This window comes from Corvus cornix, chromosome 15, assembly GCF_000738735.6.
Source record: "Corvus cornix cornix isolate S_Up_H32 chromosome 15, ASM73873v5, whole genome shotgun sequence".
In the NCBI taxonomy this organism is placed as follows: Eukaryota; Metazoa; Chordata; class Aves; order Passeriformes; family Corvidae; genus Corvus; species Corvus cornix.
The window spans coordinates 13720205-13743654 of record NC_046345.1 but is presented as its reverse complement, the minus strand read 5'-3'; the positions used below and the strand labels follow the sequence as shown (position 1 = coordinate 13743654).

The window sequence follows — 23450 nt, the reverse complement described above, 5'->3', positions numbered from 1 at the left end:
TGCTCCCCCAGGAGCGCGGGGAGAGCTGCAAGCCCTGACTCCGAACACCACCCCAGCTCCAGCAGCTCTGTGTTACCGCAGTCCCAGCAGAGGAATCGGCTCCTGCAGCCAGCAGAGCTGCTCAAACCCCGTCCGTCCCCTGCCTTCTGCTGTCCGCACAGGGGGAGGAGGGATCGCGCTGCGCTCCTTAACCGGGTGACATTCAAAGCCAGCAGCCTCCCCCCCGTCCCCGAGGCGCAGCCCCTGCGATTTGAATTACACGGAGGGGTAGGATTTAGGGGGCTGCTGGGAGCAGACTTGGCGCCCACATTCCCAAATCTGGAAGAGCTCTGGCCTTTGTGAATTGTGTTATGAGACAAAGGCGGAAGAAAACACCTGGAACACTGAGGCCGGGGCGGGGGGAGAGATGTGGCTGCAAGTAAGGTTTGGGCCAGATTTGCAGAGGTCCTTGGAGGTCTGCCACCTCTGCCAGAGGGACCTGTGCACCACAACTTGGAGAGACAACTTAATGCCCAGAGATCTGGGTCAGGGCTTGCTCTGCACGGCCAGAAATCCTGGATTATCCTCCCTGAACGTACACGGAGCAGCTCTGCTGCATCCTGGAGGCACCGACCTGCTCCAGATGTCAGGCGGAGTCGATCTCTGCCTGGGCTGTGTTGGATTTGCTGCACACACTCCGGCAGGACCAGCTCCTTTCCCATGTGCTGACAGCGCTGTGCTCAAGCACCTAAACAAATATAAAAATGTGCCTGGTGGGACGGAGCGCGGGGCCGAGCCGAGCCCCGCTGAACTCGCAGCTTGCACCTTCCAGAGCTGCTCCCTGCACCTCCCAGCCACTCCTTCGCCCTCCAAAAAACTGTGGCACCCTTTTTGGAAACTCCAGCAACGAGCTCTAACAAACTTCAGCTCTTCCCTCGCCGCGGGACGCTGCACAAACACGTGCGGCAGCCAGGAGAGGGATGTAACAGCCCAGGGACGCGAGGAAGCGCAGATAAAGCCTCTCCCTCAGCTTTCCCCGGGAAATTCCCCTCGCAGGTGTGAAGAGAGGGGTGAGAGGTTTGTAGGACACTGATAGGATGTCCCCAACCTCCCTTCAGAGTCTGCAGCATTGCAGATGATGGAGGAGAAAGCTGGAGAGGCGGAGACACCAAGCGCCACCGCGGTGCCCCCGCAGTCGCCCCTGCAGCCCTGCCGGCATCGCTGCCTGGCGCCCCGGTTTGGGAGCTCCAGAGAAGGAGCTGCAGAGCTCAGGCTTCGCTGTGCCAGACACAGCCCCTCCCTTCCTACCAGGGGGAGGGAAAACCCCAAAAAGAAATGGCAATAGGAAAGGGATTGCAGGTCCTGCAGCAGCGCCTGGAAGCCGCCTCAGAGGCGAGGCGGGGGCACGGAGGGAGCCTGACTGACAGCCTGATTTAAGACCTGCCTGAAAAGCAAACAAAAGCAATTGAAAACTGCATCATCTAGGAAAACTTAGTAGGTTGTATTTTCACAAGTGAGGACTGATGGTAAGACCAGCTTAATCCCCTGGTGGACTTTCCACACCTCGGCAGGGGCCAGCTGGTTTGTCTTGCAGCTGATTGCTGAAATAACAGCGGCGGGCTGGGGGTTGGAACGGGATGGGTTGCAGGGAGCACACAGCAGAGGCTTTGGAAGAAATGTGCTCGGTTTCCAAGCCCACCTTGTCCCTGTCACAGCCAGTGGCACCTCCTGGACTTTGCAGCAGGGAGCGAGGGTGCCCCAGCCTGGCATAGTCTCTGCTCGAAGGCAACTGCAGAAAAATCCCTGGAGGATCTTTCTCCCTGTTTCCAGCGAGTTTGGGGGGAGCAGGAAACGCAACCAAGAGCTAAAGACGTAACTTAGGGCCTTATCTTTCCTTGCCGGGGACTGAGCTGGGGACACGACCAGCCGAGCACGAGCTGCAGAGCAGCGCTGCGGCCGCCCCGGGCTCACCCAGGGCAGGCGCGGTGCCTCACACAGACAAGTGTTAAAAGATGACACCATGTGCAGGCAGGCAAAAAACCCCAACCCAAGGCATTCTGAACATTTCTGTAGATAATGTTTCCATTTAGGTTTGGCTTGAACGAAACTGCAGAGTTTCCTCCTGCAGAATCCAAATGAAGTCCAGACAAAGAGAGGGAAAACCACCCCTTTGCCCCAGCCAGGTGATGTTCCGTGCCCAATTCCCTTCTACCCCTCCCCGAAACGATGAACCAGGATGACATTTCCTTTGCCAACATCAGACTTGTTCACAGAGCAGAAAAGCCCAGGTCTAGCTGGCCCAACACACCCTGCACGGATCAGACACGCGAGCGGCAGATGGACGAGCCCCTGGTACTGAGCACGACCCTTTTTGTCAGCTTGTGGTTTCAAACCCAGACCTGCTGGTTGGAGAACAAAAGGCACAGCAAACACCCCTCAATCCATCCCTTTCCAAGCCATCTATTTCACCCTGGATTTCAGGCTGGATAGATACGTAGGAGTGGAGATAGATAATTAAATGAAGCTGGGAGGTGCCTCACCTGGGATATTGGAACATTCAGGGCTGACAGCCTAACAAGTTCCTGCAGGGGAATAAAGCCAAGCCTGGCATCTGGGAGCTCGGGGGGATGTCCAGATGATTAAAAGCAGCTGAGGCAGATTTGGTAGCTGGGTCTTAATGGCCATGGTGTGAAGTTTTTGGTCAGAGGAAAAATTTAAATGACACTTTGTGTTTGCAGCAGGTAAGGAGCAGTTGTGCAGGTTGTACCCGCTTGGTGACCAGTGAACTCCACCAGGAGATGGCCCAGGATGCTCCAGAGGATGGAGCAGCTCTGCCTGTCCCCAGGGATGTGCTGGCTGCTGTTGTCAGGAGCGCCCGGTGCTCTCCAGATCCAAGGGCTCTGTTGAGAGTCAGCGTCCCAGGTACTGCCACACATCTGGAATCCAGACCAGGCAGAGAATTTGCTCCTTTCCTTGCCGGAGAGAGAAGATGAATGAAGCTGCCTGGCTGACCTGGGATTGTTCAAAGGGACAGATGATATATCAAGGTCTCTCCCTCTGCCAGCACCTCCGCAGGGATATGGAGCTGGTCTCAGGGCCATCTGTCCCCTGCTCTGTCCCCACCCTCCCTTTCCTGCCTTCGGTGTCATTTCCCTTCGTGGTTATTCAGGCAGAATTACTGGTTTGCTGCCTGATGTAGCTATTTCAGACCCGATATTTTGGCTGAGACAGTTTTTGCTTTATGAGAACACGACATTACAGCCCAGAGCACCAGAGATTCTGATGTTCTCAAAGCAGAGAGCTTTTTGAAATCCAATTTTGTGGTGGTGTTTGATCTCTTACATTCATCTCCATCTTGGCAAAGGTGGTGTTTGGCAATTCCTGGCTAAGCCAATGCCATCGTCTCCTCCTGTGCTCAGGGCTCTGTGCAGCTGGCAGTGGAAAGGGTTGGGCAGTTTGGAATTTTGGGGGATTAAGTCAGGAGCAAGGCAAGCAAGGTCACAAACCACCAGGGGAAAGTAACAAAGAGGATATAAAGATCAGAGATTTGGTCTCAAAGCTGGGTCACCCTCAGGCCCCAGATCCAAACCCCTGGCTGGGTGTGATCCCAAATACAGCCAGTCCCGCAGAACCCATCAAGCCCGTCCTATCCATTTTCTGCTCTCCTGTTGCCAAACCCCTCGTGCTGCCCCTTTGCTTCCAGTGTTTTTCCCTGACCAGAGCTGGATTTAATCCCTTCCCAGCCTTTCCTCATCTCTGCTCAAGCTCAGAAGCCAAACCCAGAGCAAGCACATCCTTCCAAACCCTCCTCTCCTTCACCCCGAGCCTGGAAACCTCCATGCCCTGCTCTGGCTCTTGCTGGTCAGGCCCAAACCCAGGGCTAATGCACCTCCTTTGGGATGCAAGCAGCTCAAACTGTGACCCTGGCAGCCTTCCCAGCCCCAGCTTCCCAGTGGATGGGGGACGGGAGAAGCACAAAGCCCCAGAGCCACGGGCTGTGAGCAGAGGGAACAGCAGAGCGGCTGCCTCGAGCAGCGACGGCTCCCACAGCCCTCACCTCAGACACCTGCCTGGAAAATGGAAAAGAGGAGGGGAAGGGAGGAGGAAAAACAGAGAAAAAGCCAACCTCAAGGCCCCTCATCTGATTGATTTCCTGCTGGAGACGGCTGGGTTACCACTGGCTGTTTATTGAGCGTTGCCTGCACGGCTGCTCCCGGGGATTCCTGCCTGGCTCCCCCTCCCAGCCTGCAGGGAACGGGCTGGGCTGGGCTGGGCTGGCCCCAGCCACTTCCATTTGTACCCCCGGCCCTGCTGGGGATGGATGAGTGGGTTCAGGTCGTTAATGCTCCTTTCCCTGCTGCTCCCACGTGGCCCTGCCCCGCTCTGGAGCCAAGCACCAAACCAGGCTGATTTCCCCCTAAGAGTGTTGGCTTTCCCTAAGCTCTGCCACCCCTCCATTGGAAACTGAAAACCTCTCATCCAGAAGCCTAAAAGTGCATTCGTTTTTAAATTAATTATTCATTTTCAGCTTTCCAATTAAAGGAAAAAAGCAGAATTTTCCTTCTGTGATGGACATCAAGGAAAGGGATTTTTCTTTTCCCCTATCACACCTTTAACTGCAATGCATTTTTCCAGGTTTTCCTGGTGTTGGGAGTGCCCTGAAGCTGCTGTTGCTGTCCCTTGTCTCCCAGTGCCACCAAGGGGATGGCAAGAGCCACCAGGTCCCCTGCAGCACCTCTGGCCTGGCCTTTTGAGAAAGGAAATATCCACAGAGCCATTGACTCTCCCGTTTTCTTCCAGCAAGCATCCTGCCTCCCCAGCTCCATGCCAGTAATTCCTAGACAAAAATTTATGCTAGAGCATGAATTTTAAGCTGGAGTGCTCCTGAGGAGGACGCCATTCCATGAAATAGTGGGATTTGGGCTGAAGTTATCCTGAAATCATTCAACTCCATCTGAAAGCTCCATAGCAGAGCGGCGCAGCGAGCATCCTCTCTGTGGTCCATGGATTGGGAATTCATTTCCCTCCCAATCCCTTTCAAAGGGCAGCTATAAACTGTTCCAACACACCCAAAAACCCCAGGAAAATTCCCTGCAATCATTGCAATCAGCCCGTTCCATCCATTTTCACAGCCTGGGCTCTGTTTTGTGCGGCTCAGTGTCTTCTCCCCACCTCCAGAACAGCAGCAACTCCCCTGGCATCCCAGGAAATGGAGTTCCTGCTCCTGTCCTCTGGCATCCTGCCGCAAGTAACGATCACTGCAAATGGTTCCCTTTGTTTGGGCATCTCTGCTCGGAGCAGATCGGGCAAGAGCCACTGCAGCACTTCAAAAGGAGACTTCACGCATGGGTAAAGGTCCTTTAAAATGGGATTAAAAATTCACATTTTTGTCCCGCATTTTTTTGACGTTTCTAATCAAACCTATCCTGGGACAGAGAGGAGGACGGGCTGAGCTCGCTGTTTTCAGTGATACGACGCAGGGAGGTTTTGGTGGGTATTTCTGATCAGCAATTTTCTTTTTTTTTTTCCATTTCTAAAAATAAACCACCTTCTCTGGAGCACTTACCTGAAGTCAAAAAGGTTCCATTGAAAACTTAGAGTTTTTCATTAAAAAAAACAGCTTTAAAATAGATATGCATGCATCGTTTTCTCCACAACATTTCACTTGCTGCATTTTCACCAGACTGGCTACACCAAAAACTTTCTCTTTCCACCGAGTCCTAACCAAAACCCGGCCAGGTTTAACACTCCAAAATCCCATTTTAGAGCTGGCCACGATGCCCAAAGTGCCAAAGCGGAGCCTTGGATTGCTAAAATCGTTATTCCAGCGTGGTGTCCCGAGGGCTTTGGTGCTCAGCAGCAGGTAAGTGGCCTTTGATCCCCCGGGGCAGCAGCGCCGGTGGATAAGGCTCCAGGGAGACAGACTCCGCTTCCATCCCTCCTTCCCTAATTCCCTTCTGAAGTGCTGGAGCCACTGTCAGCTCTCATTAAAAGAAGGGAATGCCCTTGTTTTAATTCCCAACCAGAGCCAGCTGGATAATGACATTAACCCCGGCAGGGGGTGGCAGGAGAAGGCACCTCCTCGCTTCGAATGTTTGGACAAAAAATTTGCTCTCATTAGGGCACAAGCCCAGGAGATGTCGCCTTTGTAGGGCGGGGGACGGGGCTTTGTTGGGTTTGAATGTCCCCTCCCAGAGCGCCCCGGGCTGTAATTGGGGCCGGGCGGTGCTGGGGGAAGAGAGGGAGAGACAAAAAGGGCAAGGAAAGCTTCAGATCTCCTCTGCAATTCCAGATGCTGCTGCAAAATGTGCTCCTGGAACGTGATCCCTGAAATCAGGAGCGACGTGGTGACCAACAGGCCATGGACGGCCTTGGGAAAGGCCAGACCCTGCCTGGTGCAGGGCTGAGGGAAGCCCAGTCCTGAGGGCAAAGAGAGGAATTCAGCTTAAAATATCCGAGCTGGAAGGGAGATCCATGGGAGGGACCCAGAGGTGTCCATGGGTCCTTTCTACCAAGAAATGGGGAGGGAAAACCAGCCCCTAACTGCCCACAGCGTTCCTGTTTCTCCTCGGGCACAGAAACATTGTTCCCATCGTTTCCAGCAGGTTTCCCGTATTTGCAGGTGGCAGAGATGCTGCAAACCAGGGAGCAGGATCGGGGAATTCCCAGTGCCAGGGACACCGGGAGGTGAGGGAAAAGCTCATTTTCCCACAGCAGCAGATGTTTTTCCACAGCAGGACACATCCCCTGGGAAAAGGAGATTCCCTTGAACTTGAACTCACCTGCTCCCAAGGATCACAGCACCTCCCTGGAGTCACTCCAGACCGGGAGAATCCAGAGCTGAAAGCCGGGATGTGATGGGAAACACTCCTAAATCCATGAAACAGCCCACGGTCTGCAAGTACTGCACAGGATGTGATAACAAGGAATTGTTATCACTGACTGAGAGCAGCTGTGGCTGCCCCTGGATCCCTGGAAGTGTCCAAGGCCAGGTTGGACAGGGCTTGGAGCAGCCTGGGATGGTGAAACCCAGCAGGGGATCGGAACAAGATGAGTTTTGAGGTCCCTTCCCACCCAAATTCCATTCTGGAATTCTGGGATTGACTAAATCACCACTCCCTGATACCGATGACATCTTTCCCACAGACAGCACTGCTAAAGGCAGAGCCCCAAATCTTCCTCCCAGCTCCCCACGCTTGGAAAAGGGGAAGAGCTGGTGGGAAAAGAGGAAAGAACTGGCAAGAAAGAGCCTGAAGCAAGCAGAAAACGATGGAAGCGCCAACCAACAGGGAAAAATCGTCAGCCCGCCCCTTTCCTCCCGTGGGAAGCGCACTGTCAGAGGGATCTCGAGCTGGGCTCAGGACGGGGGGAAATTAAAAGCAAGTGTTCAATTAATTCCTCATTTGTGGCCCAGGACCCAGCTTATTGCTTCCCTCGTTCCCGCCTCGCCCGCTGTCAGAGTGTTTGGAAGCTGGCTGGGAATGGCGGCCGGCCCTGCCTCCGGCGGCCACGGCACCGCAGGGATTCCTCGTCCATGATTTTGGTGTCACTGCAGCTGGGCGAAACCTCGGAGCTGCCCTGCTCATTCACACTCCCGGGAGCTGTGGAGTCAGATCCCTCTGAGAACAGCGCTGGGAGACCGAAGATTTGGGAATGGCCAGACTCCCACTCGTCAGCAGGATGGGAACACAGCTCCAGCAGCAAATGCAGCAGTGGGAACGGTGCTTGGAAAAGGACAACAAAAGCAGAAATATCTGAATTCAGCTGACCTTGTGGAGACTTCCTCCTGCTGCCTCCGCCAAGGAGAGGAACAGGCCCTGGCAGCCAGAAGGTGGGACCTTATCCTGCTCCAGGTGCCTCAATCCCAGCCCATCCCAAAACTCCCCCAAGGTCTGGGGTCAAAGTGCCTCGTACCCCAAGGGCAAAGCTGCTGTGATTAACTGAGATTTGGAAATTGCATTTATTATCAATTTCCAGCTAAAGCTGCCTCACTAGAGACCTCTCTTCAGCATGCAGGGAGCTCCCACATCAGTGCCTTGCTTATTAAAACTTGTTTCCATGATAAAAACCCCTTATGGATGCCATTCCGTAAGGTTATTTATTTGTTTCCAATAGGAACTGGGGAAAAAATCAAATTAATCGTGTTCCCAATGTTCCCTTTCAGCCTGAACCAGTTTTAAACTCATTAATATTAAAAAAAAAAATCAGTTTATTCTGTCACCCTTGAGTCTTCCCGAGGACTACAGAGATTCCCTGGGGGAAAACCAGGCACTTTAAAAATAAAAAGGAAACAGGTTTGAACGCTCAAGTCGGGTTGCAGCTCTCTGGAGGGTGACGTGACGGGACAAAGCCTGACAGTGACGGGACAAACGCCACTTGTCACGTTGTTTTCTGGAAGCTTCTCCTGAAATCAGGATCAAGGAGAGCCAGAGGACACGGGACACAACCTCCCCCAAGGCTGAGCCCGCCCCGGCTCGGCCGCGCTGCCGGGCGGCAGCAAACGCACGGAAAATTGGGGAATGTTCCGGGGATTCCGGGGGGGGGGGGGCAGCTCCTCGCCAGGGAGGTTAAACTGGGAATGGCAAAATCAAACTGGGAATGGCAAAACCAAACTGGGAATGGCAAAGCCAAACTGGGAAATGGCAAAATTCAATGAGAAATGGCAAAATTCAACTGGGAAATGGCAAAATCCAGCTGGGAATGGCAAAATCCATCTGGGAATGGCAAAATCCAGCTGGGAATGGCAAAATCCAGCTGGGAAATGGCAAAATCAAACTGGGAAATGGCAAAATCAAACTGGGAATGGCAAAACCAAACTGGGAAGTAGCAAAATCAAACTGGGAAGTAGCAAAATCAAACTGGGAATGGCAAAACCAAACTGGGAAATGGCAAAACCAAACTGGGAAATGGCAAACCCAAACTGGGAAATGGCAATAGGTTGAAGTAAGAAGCCCTGCTGCAGTGTGTAAAAATCCCAGTTTTTTGGGGATGCAGCCCAGCAGAGCCCCAGGAAAGCGGCTTTCACTCCCCCAGCCCCTCCCCCAGAAGAGCCTCGCTCGGGCTTGGAGGAGCATCCACGGCGTGGGAAGCACCGAGCTGGCCACTAAATCTTGGCTTCCCCTCCCGCTCTCCCTCCCTACAACTTGGCTTCCGAGGCAGTAAAATGAGGATAATGACCAATTTTGTCTTTCCTTCTGGAGGGATAATTTGATTGGAGGAAAAGACCAAAAAAGAGCCCATTTTGGAGTTCCAAGTGGAACTGGAGAGCCATGGATCCAAAGGAATTCATCAAAGAGCTCCTGGAGGTGAAGCTCTTGGTCCTTCCAAACCCACATTTGGCTCAAAATCAGAATATTTTGCAAGAACTTGTCCATTTCTATGAAATTTTTGAAGAGGGACAAAGCTTTTCCTCAACTTTCCAGATCTGGAATATTTCATTTTACTCTGGGCATTATTTCTCTGGACCCCTTTGTTTGAAGCATATTCGAATATCTCATGACATATTATTATACATTAAATGTCAGAACGCATTTTGATGCTGGTAAATTTCAACTATGTACACAAAAGTCCAAACAAAACATTTTCTCCTATTGAAATGTCAGATTTTTATTGAAACAAATGATTTGAAAAAAAAAAATAATTCCCAGAGTCAGGAAGCATTTGAGACTTCCTCCACACTTAACTGCTTTTGTCCAATTTTCCTGCATGGAAAACTCTGGTTTCTGATTGTTTTGCAGAAGGGGAAAATCTCATTTTGTTGTTTTCAAACTAAAAAAATTGCAGTTTTCAGTCAGCTCTCAAGGCACTGGAATTCCTCAGCCTGGATTTTTCCCACAGGAGGAAAAGAGGAGGAAAAGCCCCTCATTTCCACCAACAGTTTTGAGTTCCCTCTTAAACAAAAACTTGAGGCAGCTGATAGAAAAGACTCCGCTCCTGGCGAGCCAAGAAAATCGAACTGGTGACAAGTTTTTTTTCCTGAAAAGCCCCAAATTTGCAAACAGGCCTTGGATCCTGTGGAATATCAAAGCTTTTTACCTTTCCAGGCTGGCATTTGGCACATCTTGGCCCTCCATCTGTCATTACCCGGCAAATTGTGTTGATGTGAGAAGGGGAAAAAGGAAGTTTTCTTTGTTGGGAGTTTTCCTTAAGCTTGGGGAAAACAAAAAGAGAAAAAAGAGGGAAGAAATAAACTTGTGCTGTAATTTCCCAGCATCTTCTGCTGCTCCTGTGGAGAGAAGAACAGGGAGCTGGAGACATTCCTGGGCTCATCATGGGGAGCTGGAACTCTCTGCACAGCCACAGAAACGATTGTTGGTATCACACACGTGGTGGTGAAAGTCCTCCCACAAACCTCTGGATCAATCCCTTATCTGATGCAAATGAGGCTGAGAAAGGAGATAAAACCCCATGGAACGACTGGTGCCTTCTCCTGGTGGCAGTGGTTTCCCTGTGGGTGAGATTTCATGGAAAAGAGAGGCAACTTCTGCTCCTAAACACCCCCAAAATGCACCGAATTTCCATGGAATCACGGGAATTCCATCTCAGAAGGGCCCTTGGGAGGTTTCAAGTCCAACCTCGTGCTCAAGGTCCACACTGAGTTCAGGGTGGGTCACTCCCGGCTGTGTCCAAAAGGCAGGACAAGCACATCCCTGTGCTTCCAGGCCACTCCCTGAGTTGTTCTTCCCAACTTTCTCTGGAAAGAAAACTCCTATTCCCCGGAAAAGGAGAGGGTGCAGCGAGTGGAGGCCAGGAGATGGAGAGCCAAGGAAAAGCCAAGTGCCAGCCTCAGCCTCCCCCCTCTGAGATCCCGCTCCAGTTCTGGAGCCCAGGTAACAAAGGCGAGGTTGTTATCCCAAACCACTCACGAGATGCTCCACCTTAAGTGCGGGAATAAAAGAGGAATCCCAGAACACCCTGAGCTGGAAGGGACCCCCTGGGGCCATCGCAGCCCAGCCCAGTCAAAGCTCAGCTCTCACCGAACGGGTTTAGAGCGGAGAAAGCACCCAGGTGAGCTGGGGGTGAGCACAGCCCAGGAGAACCCTCACAGCACCGAGGAAAAGCTGCTTCTCCAGGATCCTGGCGGCAGAAGCGGCAGCACCCAGGGCCTGGCTGTCGGCAGCACCCGTGGGGTGGCACAGTGGGTGCTGGATCTAAGTGATCCCCACGGCCTGGGCTGGAGGATTGATCCCCCCACAGCCCTGCCCTACCTGTGCCTCGAGCTCTTGGCTGTTTTCATTACTTTTTCATTTGTGACTCGCATTTGGAAGGGTAACAGGACACCCCGGGGCAATGTGTTTCCAGGGGATTATTGCCTCCAGCTCGTTGCTTTATGACACATGCCATAATCACCCAGAAATGTACAGCCTGTCACAACTCATTACTTAAGCCTGGCTTATGCAGCCACGTATTAGGCGTGATGGATAGAGCAGAGCCACAAAATCGTATGGACATTTGGTGGCAAGCGTTAGTTTGTCTGGAGAATGGCTTGCAGCTGGGCCAGCTCTGCCTGGAGCCATCCTCAACTTCAGAGCACTCACAAGCTGGTTTTGCTCCCCCTCTGCCCACTCTGCCTGAGCAAGTCCCACAGTTTCACGCTCCTCTGCTTCCCCTCTTAGCTGGGCAAGGCTCTCCCACCTGCAGCCACCAGCACCGAGCACCTTCCAGGCAAGCTGAGCCCCACAAAACTCCCCCGAGGCCTCTCAAAAGCAAGTCCCAAGTCAGGCTCCTTCTCCCTTTTACTGCCCATAAATCACCGGTCCCGAGATTTCCTGGAGAGCAGCGAGTTGGAGGAGGGAAAAGGGGAGAGCAGGGAACGTGGGGCATGAGCTGCTTTCTTCCAGGGAGTGGTGCCACTCTGGGATTATTTTACAGCTCTGGGCACTCTGGGCAGCTGGCACAGGGAGCCAAATGGCTGAAAGCAGGGGTGAAGGGACACCCTGGGATCGGGAGAGGCAGAGGGACACACTGGGATCGGGGGGAGCAAAGGGACACCCTGGGATCGGGGAGGGGCACAAAGGGACACCCTGGGATCGGGGAGGGGCACAAAGGGACACCCTGGGATCGGGGAGGGGCAGAGGGAATCTGGGGAGCAGCCAAGGGCCAGGAGAGCAGCAGGGAGCTGGTGACCCCCGGGAATGTTCTTGGCCAACAAGGCTGGGGAGAGGAGCAGGCCTCAGGCCCAGAGCAGCCCCACAAAGCTCCCCCAGCACTCCAGGGTGTTTAACCAGAGCTGATGTTCATCATCTCATTCCAGCCATGGCACGGACACCTCCCACTGTCCCAGGCTGCTCCCAGCCCCAGTGTCCAGCCTGGCCTTGGGCACTGCCAGGGATCCAGGGGCAGCCCCAGCTGCTCTGGGCACCCTGTGCCAGGGCCTGCCCACCCTCCCAGGGAACAATTCCTTCCTAACATCCAATCCAAATCTCTCCTCTTTTAGCTTAGAGCCCTTCCCCTTTGTCCTAGCACCATCTGCCCCTGGAAAAAGTCATTGTCCCACTTTTTTATAATCCCCCTTTAGGCCCTGGAAGGGACCCTGAGGTCTCCCTGGAGCCTTCTCTTCTCCAGGTGAACAATCCCAGCTCTCCCAGCCTGGCTCCAGAGCCTCCTGGGCATCTCTGTGGCCTCCTCTGGATGTGCTCCAACAGATCCACACCATTCCCATGCTGAGGACTCCAGACCTGGGTGCAATGCTGCACCAGGATAGAGGGGGTATCATCTCCCTCAGGGTGATTCTTAGGGATCTTTTCCAGCCTAAACAATTCCCAAGATGCTGGTGGGTCTCAGGAGAGCCTAAGCAAGCAGCAGAATCCCCTCACGCAGATCTGACTGTCAGAGGAGTCACGAGATGCTGTGGAAACCCTCCTCAGCCTTCCCTGTGCCTTTCTCTGCCTGGGAGCGCTCACAGTGAGGCTCTGAGCGCTGGACCACCAGGACAGGCATTCCCAGAGGGAGCTGAGATCCAGGGATTGCCTGGCAGGCTCCTGGCTCTCAATGCCAGCTCTGTGCTGGCCTGGCGAGCACACACCACCGTCCTCCTGGCCATGTCCCAGCCCCACAGCGGGCTCAGCCCCGCTCAGCCCGGCCAGGGTGGAGATCCATTTCGTTGTTGGGCTGGGGAGAGCCTGCCCTCAGCACAACCCTGAAAGAACCCACGGCCCCGCCCTTTGCACGGAATAAACTCACAGCAAGGCTGTTCACCCCCAGGGAAGTTCATCTCACCTGAGCCCGGGACACTGGCACAGGGCCAGAGCCCTCCTTGCCCCGCGGAGAGGGGGTCCATGCTCTGTGCCTCTCAGCTCGCTCTCCTTCTGCCCCTCTTTCCAAACGGCCGCCTCCGCGTTCTCCAGCTCTGCAGCTCAGATGTGTGCACCATGCCCTCTTTCACAGAGGTTTTGGGGCTTTTAATCCTTCTTGCTGTTCTCTGAAGTTAAAGGCATTCAGGTTAAAAATATGCGGCTGAGGTGTTTTTGTTCCAGACCCCCTCCGAAACCAAAGGTGGTGTCTCAGTGGAGCAGAACCAGCCTCCTGCAGGTGACAAAGGCAATTCACGAGCACATAAACTGCAGTTGTGACAGTGAACTGCTCCTCTCGGATATATGGAGACAAATCCCATTTGCCCACATCCCTTCTGCTGTACCTGCTCCCACTCAAGATTCCCTTTTTTCCTGAGAGCAGCTTAACGTAAGTCCCGGCTGTCCCAGGAGCTTCTGAAGGCTTTCTTCTCCCTGCCAAGTTTCCTCCAGCTCTCGGAGGGCAAACAGCAGCCACACAGCCCCTTTTGTGCTCCAGGGCTTGGCTCCTGCTCCCCTCAGGCCGGTGGGCAGGAGAGGTGCCCTGAGCCACGCTCGGAGGGCTGGCACAGCATCACAGCAGGCTTTGAGCAGCAGCTGCCGCTGGGTGTCCATGGAAAGGGCACCTCACCCAGCCCAGGACTGCAGAGGAGGAGGGATCTGCAGGGCAGGGCCTTGGCAGCATGGGGGAACTGAGTTTGGGGGCTGGGAGCCTCTGGGGGGGATGGTGCTGGTCAGGGAAGGGGAGATCAGCCCCGGCAGGGGCAGCTGGGGGATCCAGAGTTCAGTCTGGAAAGCACAAAATACAGCACCGAGTGGCACTGGGCTCACTGAGGGATGAGAGTCAGAGCCCGCAGCTCCAGAAGTGAGACTCCCTCAGCCCTGTTCTCCCTGCAAGGGAAAAACCCCAGGGCAGGCATGGGCTGTGGACAGGGCTCAGCTGCAGCTGTCCCTGCCCAGCTCCTCACGACCTCCCCAAAACCTCCTCATTCCCCCTCTGCCTGTGGGAAGGGACACAAGCGACTTCTGCATTGCCAAATCAGCTTTAAGGGATGTTCCTGTGCTCCTATTCTGCTCCAAACTTGCAGGGCAGGAATGGAAACACCACCCAGGCCCCTGCAATGACGTCTGAGCACCACCAGCTCTGGCCCTGCAGCCTGGAGAGGCACGAGGGGCCCCTGTGCTGCTGCGGCTTGGGGACATCTGTGGGCTGCTGGGACACTGGCTCTGCATGGTGATGGCCACTGGGGTCTGTCCTGGGCCATAAACCCTTGAGAGGGTCACAGAGGGAGTTAATGAAACCCTACAGTCACCCAGGGACAGATTCAGGTAATGGAGGACATAAAATCCACCAGGTGAGAACAATAAACCCCCTGCAACAGCTCCACTTCCTTCTGCTTTCTCCCAGCTATTTCCTCTCCCCCGTTATTGTCCTGGGGTTGGGTTTTTTTCCCACCTGTTCTTCTGACTTTCTAGAGCACTTTCCCAGTCTCTTCTTTTAGGTTTTTCGCCCCTGCCCTTGTGTTTTTCCCTGCAATCCACAGCCCAGTTTCGTTTTCCCTTTACCTGGCACCCGTGGCTGCAGTTTGTGCTCGGTGTCACAGTCCAGGCTGTGGTTTGCACACACTGGGGATGTGCTCCCACATCTTCCCTGCCCTTCTTTTTTGGGAGAAAAAAGATATTATCTAAGGTTTTCCTTAGTGGCACCTTCATATTAAAAAATTCCAAGCACTTTAAAGTCCTGCCTAATGCCCTTTCCCTTTTCCATGGCAGGCCGTGGGACACGCAGGGATCATGATCCCAGTGCTGCCCATCCCTGTCCTACATAAACCAGGGCTGGAGGAAGAGCCCAGGGTCTCCAACCTCTCCAGAAACATCAGCAGGGAACAGGAGGACATTTCACCCTCTCCTCTGCCCGGTCCCTTGGGAGATCCCACCGAGGAGGGAGCATTCCAGGAAGGAAACCTTCCTTTCTATTCCCTCGTGTTCCCAGCCCTGCCAGGGCTGTATTGATTTATTCATAGATGAGAAATGGGGCTGTGATCTCCTGGCCAGGGTGAAGCAGGTCCTGCCAAGCCACGCAAACGGTTCCTGTTACTGCAGGGAGCAGAACAGCAGCAGCCAGCCCCACCAGAGGACAGATTCCTTCAGCACAACACCTTGGGAGCAGAGCTCTGGGAAGAGCAGGATGTTTTTGCTCTCCAAAAGGTCCGTGTTAAGATAAAGGGGGAGGGTGAACACGGGCAGAGTGTGCTGTGCGTGGTTCTCGCAGCACTGCTGAAAGTCCGCAGTGATTCTCCAGCCTCTCTCTCCCTGCGTCCTCCATCAATGCCAGGAGTGGATCCCAGTCCATTCCCTTTGCAAACTTCCCTCCTTCCCTGAGTTTACCTCTCCATTTCCTCTGCTTCTTGTGTTGGGAGACTCTGTTGGATCCCACGTGGGACCTGGGGATCCCTCCTGGCCACACTGGCAGGGGCAGCAGCCACTTTCTTGTTAAAACATCACTCCCTTCTCCCAGCCAGCAGCCATCAGGAGGAGAGGAACCAGCCTCAGGCTGTGCCAGGGGAGGCTCGGGTTGGATATTAGGGAAAATTTCTTCACCAGAAGGATTATCAAGCACTGGCACCGGCTTGTCACCATCCCTGGGGGGTTGTGGTGACTGGAAGGGTTGGTTGGACTCAGTGACCCTAAAGGTTTTTTCCAGCCTACATGACTCTGTGATTCTACTAAAAACATTCAAAATAAAGCCGGGGAAGCCTCCAGAATGAATTCCCTGTTCCTACCACCCTCCGAACCCTCAAGTCTGAGATTCCCTGCTTGGGGGAACCTGCCAGGCTGAGGAACAGCCCGAGGGATGGGGTAGGGACACAAGGGCCGTGCGGGGGCTGCAGCCAGGCGTGCTGCACACCAGATCCCGGGAAAAGCCCGAATCCCAAAAGCGGCGGCTCCTGGCACAGCCCGGGGGACGCGCAGGGGACAGGGACCGGGTGCGCTGAGCGGGGCGGGGATCCCGGCCGGGGGCAGGGGGGGTCGAGAGCGGGACCCCGCAGCCCCCGGGACCCGAGCGCCCCTTGCCCGGGCCGGGGGCCACTAGAGGGCAATCGTGGCGTGTCCCACGCCCGGAGCGCCGGGAACCAGGGATGCGCAGGGGGGACAGAGGCTGCTTGGTAGCCGCAAGGACACGTCGGGGCACCTGCCTGTCCTAAAGTTTAAAAAAAAAAAAAAAAAAAAAAAAAAAAAAAAAAAATTAAGTCTGTTCGAACTCTGCTCGGTTTAAGCGCTGCAGGTGGATAAGCGGGACCTTTAGGATCCGTGCGGACGCTCCCAAGATGCTGCAGCTCAGCCCCGGCACAATGCAGAGAGTGCAGCCCCAGCTGAGCTGCGTTTTATCCCCAGCTGATGAACGGAATTTAGGGAAAACCTGTTCCTAGGGCAGGCAGGTGTCAGCAGTTGGCTCCTTGATGGAAATATTGGAGCCGCCCTCTGCGGTGGGGTCAGACCCTTCCCCCCCAGTAACAGAGCAAGAGGAAACAGCCTCAGGTTGCACCGGCGGAGGATTCGATTGGATAAAAGGGAAAATTTCTTCAGCAAAGCCCAGGCAGTGGTGGTGGAGTCCCCGTCCCTGAAGGGATTTAAAAGCCGTGTGGATGTGGCACTTGGGGACGTGGGGCAGTGGTGGCCTCGGCAGTGCTGGGATAACACTCGGACTTGATACTCCCACCTACATGACCCTATGACCCGCCTCTAGTTTTCCCAGGGATGCGCTTCCGTGCCCCCACACCCCATCACCCCTCCACGGGATGCTCCCTCTGCCCCGGGCCTGGCCGCTGCTGCTCCCAAGCTGCTCTGAGGGACCCTTCGGGAAAGGATCTGCCCTGCTCCTTCTCTCCAGCACATCCTCGGTGACACAGAGGGGCTCCTGGAGAAGTCCCGCAGCCCTGCTGGGTTTGCTTGGCCAGTCCCCAGCTCCGTCCCCTGCTCCGGGCGCTTCCCCCGGGTGCCAGCAGCCCCTCCCTTTATCAGGCTGGGGCGGTGGGAGATAGGCGGCGGGGCTGATAAGCCCTCAAGTGGCAGCGTGCTGTAAACATTCCCACTGGTGCTGTTAGATTAGAGCGCTGGGAAAATGCCTGCAGCCCCCGGGCCACCAGCGCAGCCGGCTGGGGCTGGGGGGCTGCGGAGCTGCTGAAAAGCGCCGAGGGAGGAGCTGTGGAGGAGCTGAAGCGCTCCGGGGCACGCCGGATGCCGCCTCCCAGGGAAGCGGGGCTTGGCAGGGGCTCCCCAGGATTCCTCGGAGGGCTGGTTTGGCATCCGAGCCTGCAGCCAGTTCCATCTGCACCCAGAGGCTTCGCTGCCTGTTTTGCCCAGATGGACGGAAATCTCACTTCTCCGTCCCTCCATCCCCCAGGAATTCTGGTACCCAGCGGTCTCAGCTGGCTGGAAGCTCTGGCTGAGGGTTTTCACTTGTACCTGGAGGATGCCACAGAGCTAAAGGCTGTGCTCCTCCTTCCAGAGGAAGCGGTACCCATTTTAAACCCATTTTCCACCGTAAAACCAGCCCGTGCCAAGCAGCTTCAGCAGGTTACTGCCTCTAGGGCGGAGCGGAGTGGGGAGGGCAGACCCTTCCTGTCCGGGAGCAGAGGGGCTCTTTCCGTGCAGCAGCTCCTGGGCACGGGCTCAGCCGGAGCCGGGACCCTGCCGCCCACCGAGCTGTGCCAGGCGAGGTTGGGCACAGAGGTGACGCCACCGGCGGTGACAGTGTGGCCTGGCGCTCAGTGTGGGGCGCAGGAGCAGGCCCTGGGAAGGAGGGGACGCGGTCCCAGCATTCCCACAAGGAGCGGGCACAGCAGGAAGCAGCGATCCCTCTCTCCTACCCCGCTCCGGTGCGTCCCTCCTGACCTGCTGGGCATCAGCATCACCCCGGACCTCCAGCTCCGAGGGTGAACACCGTGGCTGATGAAAGCTCCCCATCCTCCTTTTCCCGTTACCCTGGGAAGGAAATTCTCCGTTTCTCGGGGATACCCACGGCTCTGGGAGCTCGCTGCTCAGCGGAGCAGCCGCAGCTGCCTTGCAGAGCCGCTCGGAGGCAACATTCCCTCCTCTCCCATTCCCAGCAGCTCCTCGGGCAGCTTCCAGAGCTCACAGCCAGGCAGCGCCGGGCCCTGGGAACCTCCCACTCCCACTTTCTCCCTAATATTTCCACAGTGAGTAAATCTCCATCCTTTTAGGGCTCTCAAATCTATTATTTTTACATTTGCAGTGGATTCCCTGGCCCTGATGTTAATGAAAACCTCCAGGAAAGCTCCTCAAATACAGCTTTGACTTTCTGCCCAGGACCTGTGGACAAGGGAAAAAAAAAATCAGGCAACATTAATAAAGCAGGAGGTTTCTATTAAGTCTGAGGGACTGGACTCTCTGGCTTTCTTGGATGCTGAAATCCTCTGGTGCAGGATAAATCTTATGCACTTCATTTTCCCAATCTCTCCTTCAATATATTTTAAGAGAACGCTGCAATATCGGGGTAAATAATGTCCCGACTGCAGCGTGGGGTCTGCAGGGCGGCCTGGGGTCAGCCTGTGCGCCGGGGCATCCTCCACCGTGGCTGCCTGTGGGCTCAGCCCTCTCTCCCTAATCAGGGGGCTGAGCCCGGGGAGGCTCTGATTAGCTGTGAAAACAAATAACGAGCAGTCCCTGCGAGGCCGGGGAAGGAAGCGGGTGAGTGGATGTGCATGAAGTCACTAAACACGCAAATCTCTGCAGCCAGCACCACCTTGGTGGGAGCAAACCTCCCCCAGGTCTCTTCCCTCGGAGCAGGACGCGTTTCCCATCCGCGTGCGAAGGAGTTTTCCATTTGCGGGCCCCCCTGCTGCCTTTGCACAGCACCTGCTCCTCCTAAAGACGCTGGATTTTCTTGGGAAGAGCTGTTACCTGGAAGCGTGCGCGCAGAAAAGGGAGCAGGTCCACGGGGTGCTGCGAACCCCAGGGCAGGCTGGGAGATGATTTCCCCCTGCTTTTATCCCTTTGAGTGCTCTGCAGAGCGCCCTGAACGCGAGTTAATGCAGCAGCTGCAGCACGGGGAGCGCCTTGGGGCTGCTTTCACACCCTGGGCTCGCACGCAGCCCCCGGCGGCCGCGGATGCTGCGAGCGGGGGGTTTTGTTGGGATCCTGGCACCTCGTTGCCCTGGGATCGCCGGCGATGGGGCTGCTGTGCCGGCACAATGCACAGGGAGCAGGCTGGTGCTTCAGGCTCCGGGGGATAAATACAAAGGAAAACTCCCTCCTTGCCTAGGAGCAGGAGCTGGCGTGCTCGGAGCGCCTCGTGCTGCGGGGTTTAACGCAGCAGCGCTCCCGGGGCTGTTACCATGGCGCTTCCAGCAGCAGAACAACCTTTTCCTGCCTGGAAAAAACCCGCCAGGCCAATCCCAAAGTGCCGAGGCAGCGGAGTCCGGCCAGTGTGAGGCAGGAGCCCTGCAGCCAGCGGGGATTGGGAGCAGGGTGCGGCACAGACGCAAATTGGTACAGCCCAGGGCGGCTCACAAGGCAGTTCTGGGGCTTGGGAAGCCAAGGGGCTCTGGCCCGGAGCTGGGAATGTAGGGCTGGAAAGCACCATTTGGATTATGGAGTGTCCTGAGCTGGAAGGGCCCCACAAGGACCATTGATCCAACTCCTGATCCTGTCTCCTCCCCACACACCCCAACAACCCCACCCGGGCATCCCTGGCAGTGCTGTCCAAACGCTCCTGGAGCTCTGGCAGCCTCGGGGCCGTGCCCATTCCCTGGGGAGCCTGGGCAGTGCCCAGCAGCCTCTGGGGGAAGAACCTTTCCCTGCTCTCCAGCCTGAGCCTGCCCTGGCTCAGCTCCAGGAGCTCCCTGGATGCTGTCCCTGGGCACCAGAGAGGGGAGCTCAGTGCCCCAGGGACAGGCTCCAGTCCACTGGCTCTGTTTTCATCCAACATAAGAAATCAGAATTTGTCCTCCTGTCAACGAGGGGCACCCTCCTAAGGCTCATCCTCCATGCCCTCCGCCTTATGGATCATCACAGGCAACCTCAGCCCTGCCTGCTGGAGATCCATGTCCTGCTTCTGCTGGAGATAAGGGCCCGAGGATGATGACAGGCTGAGAGAAGAGAAGGTTGAGTGGAGACCTCAGAACTGCTTTCCAGGATCTGAAGGGGCTGCAAGGAGACCACAGAGGGACCGTTCATCAGGAACTGGAGTGTCAGGACCAGGGGGAATGGCTTCAAACTGACAGAGAGCTGGTTTATGTTGGATACTGGGAATAGATTGTTCCCTGTGAGAGAGGTGAGGCCCTGGCACAGGGTGCCCAGAGAAGCTGTGCCTGCCCCTGGATCCCTGGAAGTGTCCAAGGGAGAAGCCTGGGACAGTGGAAGGTGTCCCTGCCCACAGCAGGGGTGGCACTGGATGATCTTTAAGATCCCTCCAAACCGACTCTGGGATGCTGTGAACGACTCCCACCCCTGGCAGATGAGGTGTGAAATGAGGCCCTGAGCAGAGGACAGAGCTTCAGGTGTTCCCCTCCGCAGGCTCTGGGAAGCTCTGCGAGGAGCTGGGTCCCGGATCCCTGCAGCTCCATCCCCTCTCCGTGGTTTTACAGGGCCCGGCAGCACTCAGGGCAAATTCACTCGAGTGGATTTAGGGGAGGGGGCAGAGAGAAAACTCCCGAGTGGCCGAGTGTAACAAACAGTCACCGGGCGGGATCAGGATGCTCACACCATAACGTGTGGCAGTAGTGCTTTCACCAGCCCCGTGGGACCTTGGCAAGTAAATCAACTTTCCCTACCCTGACCCAAATAAATGTCCTGGAGTGGAAATAAGAGATTGTCTTTGCCTGAGATCACCGTGTGCTCGTTCCAGGGGATATCAGTGAGCAATCCTCACTTCTCTGGACCACTCACAGCTTCACCCTCTTCTCCCTGAGCTCTGTAAGGACCCACTAATCCAAATTCCACCAGAGCTGGGGGTAAATCTCCATCTGGTTCACACGTTTTCAACAATTCCTCAGCCATTAAAAGGCTGAAAGGGATGGGTGGGCAGAGCCCACAGTTTTCTGATCCTCCTCAGAAAAATCCTTGCCCTCATTCCAGACCTGACTCCTGAAATGCCCCTCCATTGGGAATAGACACAGGGGAGCAATCCCCAGGAAAGCAATCCTCACCCCACACACACCAGCCCCCAACCTCCTCCCCCTCTCCCTCCCTTGGTAGGGTACCTTTAGGGCCATATTCTCATTGGGATTTTCCCTCTTGCTCCTTTCCACGCTGTCTGGAGCCACCAAAGCACAAAGCTGCGGCAGAATTATTTCTTGCCCTGCCCTACTCGTCCAACCAAGTTCCTTCCTGGTGCTGCTGGAGGGGACATTTCATTTCTCTGCAGGGTGTGGGTTTAGCAGGATGACCAATGGCTGTTTGAAAACTGTGGCTGAGGTCCCACCTAAAGTTGTTACCTCAGGCATCCTTTGAAATCTTCAGGAGCTCCTTCAAGGCCCTCGGTGTGAGAGGCCAAGGATTAAAGGATTCAAGTGGTTTCCTCTGTGCTGTGTGGAGACCTCAGATGGTTCATCTGGGGCTGGTGTCCCCTGGCCCTCCCAGGGGCTGCTGAAGGGTCATTGTCTCAGTTCAGGTTCCATGGCGCTGACACCAGGAACAGCTGTCGGCCCCTCTCGTGCCCCTGATCAATAACGTCCCAATCTCGGCGCTCGATGGCATCAATTATTTATCTCTAATTGGATTGGATTCCTCCTTGGTCCCGGCGAATCAATTAATGAGTATTTGCCACCAGAGCTCCTGGTGCCCTCCAGAGAGACTTGTCACAGCAGCACCGGTGGGAGCTGGGGCGGGAAAGGCTGGGAGGAGCGGACGGGAAATCTCCTGGGGGCTCTTCCCTCGCAGGACGGGCAGAGAGGCCGTGGCTGTCGGGCAGCTGAGCTGGGACAGGGCTGCACAAAACCTTTGTTCTCCTTGCAAGACCTTTCCTTGGAAACTGAAGCTCCTTAAGGTCCATGTGGAATGGGGAGAAGTCCTAAGTCACAGAATCCTGGGATGATTTGGGATGGGAGGGATCACCTCGTTCCAATGGCCTGCCATGGGCAGGGACACCTCCCCCTGCCCCAGGCTGCTCCCAGCCCTGTCCAGCCTGGCCTTGGGCACTGCCAGGGATCCAGGGGCAGCCCCAGCTGCTCTGGGCACCCTGTCAGGGCCTGCCCACCCTGCCAGGGAACAATTCCTTCCCAGTATCCCATCCAGCCCTGCCCTCTGGCAGTGGGAAGCCATTCCCTGTGTCCTGTCCCTGCAGGCTCTTGTAAAAAGTCCTTCCCATCTTTTCTTGGTAGATTCCCTTCAGGTCCTGGATGCCAGCATTGTCCACTCTGAGTTTCCACCACTTCCACCCTGCTATTATAACCTCCAGCCCCTTTCCCAGGGCAGTTGCCCTCGTTCCTGTAACTGAAGGATCCCTGCCAGGATACTCTCCCACGGACGCACAGTTAGGCGGCAGGGATCCCCTGCAGGCCAGCAGCTGCCTTTGATAATGAAGGATCTTTGGGAGCTTAAATGTTCTCCTTCTGAGCTCTGACAATATTTAAGCATGTGTTAACAGTTTAAAGAAGCAACCCACTGGAGGAAGTCTCATTTGTCAGGAGCAGTTGCTCGAAATTTCATCATAACTGAGTTAAGGCAGCCCAGAACGGAGCGGGTTGGAGCGAAGACAGGAGCACTGATGGATGGTTCACACCAGCTGCTCAAGCGGTCCTTTGAAAGCTCCTCGAGCTGAGGTTCTGCAGATCAGCGGCCCTGGCTCCTGAGGGAAGCAGGGCAGCTCCAGGAAGGCAGGATGGGGTTTCTGGACCCTTGTGCAGAGCCATACATCAGCACAAAGCCTGCCAGCAGCGCTCCTCGTCCTCCACATCATCCTTGGGAACCAAAGCGCGGCTTGTGGTGGCTGGGGAGGCTCAGAAATCACCTTCACTTCACACAGAAGAAAATCCACCACGGCAGCTCCAGGAGATCCTCACAGTTCTGCGTTTTTAGCCACAAGGCCATGAAATACCTTTGGAGCCCTAATGTTCCCGATCCCTGGTTCTCTGGGGGACCAAAACTGCTTGGAGAAGTCAAGGATCGGTCCTGAAGAATTGTTCAAATGTTGCTGCAACTGCTAAACCTCAGAACCAG

The 23450-nt window shown here is 55.4% G+C and overlaps 1 long non-coding RNA gene across 3 annotated transcripts; it reads right to left on the bottom strand.

The window, feature by feature from the left end:
- Positions 1-9599: 9599 nt before the first annotated feature.
- On the bottom strand, positions 9600-22433 carry LOC120410871. Of its 3 annotated transcripts, XR_005603205.1 has the most exons (4): positions 21494-22433; positions 14835-18602; positions 13198-13399; positions 9600-10204 (listed from the first exon to the last, which is right to left on the bottom strand). It is a non-coding gene; the product is annotated as an uncharacterized LOC120410871 (long non-coding RNA). The 3 variants fall into 3 exon arrangements; XR_005603204.1 differs by having other exon boundaries at positions 13198-18602; XR_005603206.1 differs by having other exon boundaries at positions 9600-10128; positions 13198-18602.
- Between the last annotated feature and the right edge of the window lie 1017 nt (positions 22434-23450).